The sequence below is a fragment of the Medicago sativa genome, chromosome 6, assembly GCF_051527215.1.
Source record: "Medicago sativa cultivar Bolivia chromosome 6, Bolivia_mono, whole genome shotgun sequence".
NCBI lineage: Eukaryota > Viridiplantae > Streptophyta > Magnoliopsida > Fabales > Fabaceae > Medicago > Medicago sativa.
In genome coordinates this window covers 3,701,222-3,706,913 of record NC_140754.1, presented here as the reverse complement: position 1 = coordinate 3,706,913, position 5,692 = coordinate 3,701,222, and the positions used below count along the sequence as shown (strand labels likewise).

The 5,692-nt window shown below is 28.0% G+C and overlaps 2 long non-coding RNA genes across 3 annotated transcripts; one reads left to right on the top strand and one right to left on the bottom strand.

Moving 5' to 3' along the window:
• Positions 1-469: 469 nt before the first annotated feature.
• LOC146912117 (uncharacterized) lies at positions 470-5,305 on the bottom strand. The gene is made up of 4 exons (XR_015015630.1): positions 3,607-5,305; positions 2,587-2,672; positions 1,505-1,612; positions 470-820 (listed from the first exon to the last, which is right to left on the bottom strand). It is a non-coding gene; the product is annotated as an uncharacterized LOC146912117 (long non-coding RNA).
• On the top strand, positions 707-2,061 carry LOC146912118 (uncharacterized). Of its 2 annotated transcripts, XR_015015629.1 has the most exons (3): positions 707-846; positions 1,042-1,153; positions 1,582-2,061. It is a non-coding gene; the product is annotated as an uncharacterized LOC146912118 (long non-coding RNA). The 2 variants fall into 2 exon arrangements; XR_015015627.1 differs by having other exon boundaries at positions 816-1,153.
• Positions 5,306-5,692: the final 387 nt, after the last annotated feature.

Genomic DNA, 5,692 nt, shown 5'->3' with positions numbered 1-5,692 from the left:
GTAATAAGCTTGAAAGAACTCGGGATTTTCTTCTTTAAGCTTTTGCCAAACTAAAAAGATGAGAAGGAAAAAGAAACTTAATAAAACTATTGTGGTTTTTATTATAACAAAAATGTAAAAATCGTTGGGCTAGATATACAATGAAAGTCCAGAAATTAAACTATCAATTGCAACTTATGTGTGTGTGTGTGTGTTTATTTATCAACCTCTTAAAAATGATAGTCCAAATATTAAACCATAGCAATTATAAAGACAGTGATGGAAAATGTAAGATTAAATAAACATGAATCCTCTCTTAATATAAGAATCTCCTATGCTGGTGAAAACTCAATTTTGACCTTTAATTAATGTTTGACACGTGTCCAATTTGAGGGTAAATGTTGTCCTAAATTTGCTTTTTGCAACCAAATCATTTCTGTTTGCAGCAATTCAGTTTGTTTGCCTTTTACAACACCTTTTCCTTGAGAAGTAACTAAATATTTGCCTTTTACAAAACAAATCCACTTTGAGAGGATATGTGGTTACAAGTTTGCACGGTTACCAATATTTACAGATTGGAATAATGCTTGGCTGTCAAATTTATTTTGGCTCTCAAATTTGAAATTCAAATTTATTTTGCTCAAACATAAGTTTCCCACAAATTTCAATCTTTCTTCACACTATTTATCTCTTTTTCAGTTTCTTTCTCTCTCTGCATCTCTTTCATTTCAAATTGCATTTGACTCCTTCCTTTTTGCTTTCATTTTCCTCCCTCTTTTGTAATTGTAAACTTCAATATCTAATAATTTTTTTTTGCAGATAGCTTGAAAGATATACATCTCTGCACAACAAAGAAGAAGGAAACGGGTAAGTAAAAGACAATAACACCAATTTTTTTGCCTACACATATGCATTCTTCATTATTATTTTTTATTTTGTTCATATCATCTTTAACATACTACCATGTTATTTCTTACATTTTCTTGCTTAGGTTCATTAGCACACATATTACACATAAATGATAATCTTATACATATTTTCATTCTTCCTTACATGTAAAAGAAGCTTTTGTTTTTCTTCAACTTCAATATCAAAATTGTACAAAAAGATTTGAAGAGAATCTAGAAGGAAAAAAGATGCAAGTAAACACTCCAACTCAAGAAGAAGGAAACAGGTAAGTAAAAGACAATAACCGATTTTTTGACCTACACATGCATTCTTCATTATTATTTTTTTAGTTCATATCATCTTTAACATACTACTACCATGTTATTTCTTACTTTTTCTTGCTTAGGTTCATCAGCACACATATTATTCATAAAGGATAATCTTATATATATTTTCATTCTTCCTTACATGTAAAACAAGCTTTTATTTTTCTTCAACTATAAACACTCCAACACAAAATAACATCTATACTTCGGTAAAATACATTATAATTTCATTTGTAAGGAAAAAGAAATCCAGATCAATTGATTAACAAACAACAAGCATAAATAAATGATGGGGAAGAGAGTTACCGTACCTTTATTTTCATATTCATTATTTGCACATTTCATCTTCAAATGAAGTTCTTCTGCAACAAATGTTTTTTTTTTGCAGGAAACCCGAATGATGTTGTCCCTCCAAGAAACTACAAAAAAAGACATGCCTAAATAAATGATGAGGAAACAACGGGAGAGAGTTCGAAAATAGTTTGATTATGAGAGTTTGATTTTGTGGACATTATGTATCAGTGTCTTTTATGTTGCTAATAAAATTGAAAAATATTAAATTTTGCAGGAAAGTTGAATGATGTTCTTATCACTTTAACAAACTGCAAAAAAAGGGATGCTTAAATACAAGATAAAGGAAAACCGAGAAGAGTTTGATTAGTATATTCTTGTGTGATTTTATATTGTTTTGATTCTGTTCATATCATCTTTAACAAACTACCATGTTTTTTTTCTTTTGCTTAGGTTCGTCACCCCACACATACTACTTACAAATCATCTTTTATGTAACTTTTTCAATTCTTTTTCTTCTTCAATACACAAGGACAAGGATAAGTAAAGTACAAATAACACCAATTTTTTATCTACACATGCATTCATCATTTTTTTTTTTTTTAATGTTGTTCATATCATCTTTAACAAACAACCATGTTTTTTTTCTTAGGTTCATCACCACACATATACTACATAAACGATAATCTTTTATCTAAATTTTTCAATGTGTTTTTTCTTCAATAGATGTAGTATATATGTGGTGATGAACCGACAAGGACAAAGGTAAGTAAAAGACAATAACACCAATTCTTTATCTACACATATGCATTCTCCATTATTTTTCTATTTTTTTCATATCATCTTTAACAAACTACCATACCAAATTTTTCACTTGCTCTGTACTGATTCTGTTAGTATAGAATGAAAGTATTTCAACTTCAAAAAAAATAATACCACCATATTTTTTTTCTTAGGTAGAAGTAAAACAAGCTTCTATTTTTCTTCAACTTCATTTTCAAAATTCTACAAAAATATTTGAAAAGAATTTAGAAACTAAATTGAACATAAAAGAGAACAAACTACAAGAATAAATAAATGATGAGGAAAATGGTTACTTTACCTTTTTGTTGATATTATATTTGCATATCTCATAACAAATGTTATTTGTCCAGGAAACTCGAATGATGTTGTTGTCCCTCCAGAAAACTACAAAGAAAGACATTCCTAAGTAAATGATGAGGAAATAGTTTGATTATGAGAGTTTCAATATGATATGTTTTTTGTGTGATTATAATTGTTATGAAAAACAGAGATATATAAGAAAAGAGTTTAGTTGTGGTGCATACAAATAGACCACAATGGCTTGAAAACAAAATTTACAAGTTAACTATTTTTTTTTTTTTGAGAATTTGAATTGATAGAAACATGGAATGGAATGAGTTGATAAATAAATATTTGATTTGTCATTGATGAGGGAGATGAATTTGGTTTGGTAGAAAAATAGAAATAAATAGTTGATTTGTATGCAATTTCAATTCAATGTCAGACCAAAAAACACAATGTGTTTGCAAAAGAGAGATGAAGAAGGAAAGGCTTTTGAACTTACAATAACATTATCAGAGATATAAATCTATGTCATCACCAGTACAAACAATGGTGATTTTAAACATAGAAACAAAATGAAGTAAAAATTATAATTATTATTTTCTGTAAAATATTTGTTAAAATTATTATTTTTTATTTGAAAAAAAAAATACCAAATGAAATCTGGGTATACATACATACTCATTTGAAAGAAAAAAAATATAAACATAATAATAAATAACAAAATTTAAAATGAATCATTTATTTTTTCATTAATAAGTTAAAATCTGTTTTTACTATCCACATAAATCAATTAAATGATAGAAAAAAAATATTAAATACAGTTTACACATGAAATTAAAAAAAAATCTGTTTTTTCTATCATGTAAACAAACCTACTTAGTTCTTAAACAATAGTTTTCATTTCAAGGAATTTGCAATATAAAAGGTTCTTTATCAAAGATTCGGTAAAAGTATTAACAAAAGAATACCAGTAGTAATAGATCTAAATAAAATCCTAAAACAGATTAATAAATCTACAAAATAATATTCTTACATCTCTTGAAGATACAAGAAAATCGCATCAAATTTCATCTTCTGAATTTGTTGCATGTTTGATGAAGCTATTGCTGTTGTCTCCAAAAACAGTTGCTCCGTCCTTAATTTTTGTGGGTTTTGTTGTGGATGTTAAGAGTAAGTAAAGTATCAGTTTGATTTTTTACATTGGAGGCTCACGGTGGCAGCAAAATCGGTGAAATAAAAAAGGGTGTTTTATAAAGAATGGAGAGATTAGTATAGTTGTGGTGGTGGTGCATCCAAATGTTGGCCGGAAACCTCATTTTTAAAAATGAGAAATTCTCAAGCTATTTCCTTTTGAAAATCTAATTTGATAGAAAGATAGAGGAGAATGAGGTGATGAATAATATGTAAAAAAAAATTAGTAAAGGTCGCCGGAAAGATGTAGATCTGGTCAGAAGTTGCGTTGACGGTGGTTCATGGTGGAGGAGAAAAAGATACGGATGGGGAGAGAGAGTGGGAGGGACGATTGAAATGAAATGGAGAAGAAAAAGATCTGATATGTTAAAAATAAAAAATTTATTAAATAAAATTAAATAAAAAAAATTAAAAACTAGAGAGAGACGTGTGAGGATTTGAGAAAGTGAATAGAATGTGTAGAGATTTGAAGTGGGGTGGTAGGCACGTGTTGTGTGGAACAAAATTTTTAAACTAGCATTAAAACAAATTTATAATTAATTAATATTTTTTAATGGGACAATTAAATAATGAATACAACAACAACTAAATTTTATTCCACTAAGTGGGGTCGGCTACATAGATCAAATGACGTCATAGTGTTCTATCAAAAACCATATTTGGATCTAACTTATTGACCTCTAAATAAAGAATAAATTTCCAATTTAATTTATGTCTTTGTAAGTCATTCTCAGGATTTTATTAATATTTCAAAAATAATTTTTATCAAAATTTTCTCAATTAAATCTTTATCTTTGTGTTTTGTCACACAACGAGTTGCTTAATTGATAAACTTTTGACAAAAGTCGAGGGTATTTTGAAATATTATTAAAAGTTCTATATGTCATTTGAATTTTCGTCCATGAAATTACTCATACCATGGATGATAAAGGCCACTGAATTTGCAATAAAAGGTCTTAAGAGATCAACTTATTTATTTCAAAGAAACCAACAAACTAGGTATATGGTACACAAGAGAAATCAAATCAGTGTTGAATTAGTACTGAATAAATAATAAATTAATAGTTGATTTGTTATTGATGTGTGGTTAAATGTTATGACATACATCCCGTGAGAGTAGTTGAGAAATCTGATGTGCGATGACCAAACTTTCTTTTTATCATTTCCATATATTAAATGAATAAAAGAGTTTTAATTTCTGACAAAAAATAAAGTGGTGAAAATTAATTTTTTTGGTATAATCTGAGTTGTGATTTCTTACCAAAAAATTGAGTGGTGATAATTATATTTTTGTGGTATAATGTGTCGAAGGAACTTTGTTTTAGATTTCAATTAAACTTCAGACCAAAAAACACATGGTAGGTACAAAAGAGAGAAAAGGAAAGAGGAGAACTTACAATAGCATTAACCGAACTTAAATTCGTGTCATTACCACCAAAAAAGAATGGTGATTTTAAACCATAATGTCTAAGCAAGATGAGAGACAAAACGAGAGGGTCGATCAGAATTTTGTTGAAATAAAGTTCAGAGTCAACCATAGTATCTGCAATGAACGGTAATAAACTATTAGCAACACAAGAAACTCAAATTTTCTCAGGAAATCGATAATCTTCGGGTATGGACTAGACAAGGAATAAGGTCTCAATGAAACACTAGAAAGACACTTAGAAAGACACATATTAAGGTCTCAACCTACTTCTTTAAATATATTGATAATATATTTAACAAATTGTACAAAAAAAATAACATTATTGTTCTTTAAATTAAGAAGATGATGAAGAAGAAACATAGATCCAAAAACATTTTTAAGAAGGAAAAAAAAAAGATAAGTTGTCATTGACCAAACTAATCTTGATCTACATGACAAGCTGTCATTTAAAAATATTGTTCATGCTAAAATGTTTAAACTATTTAGACTATCATATTGC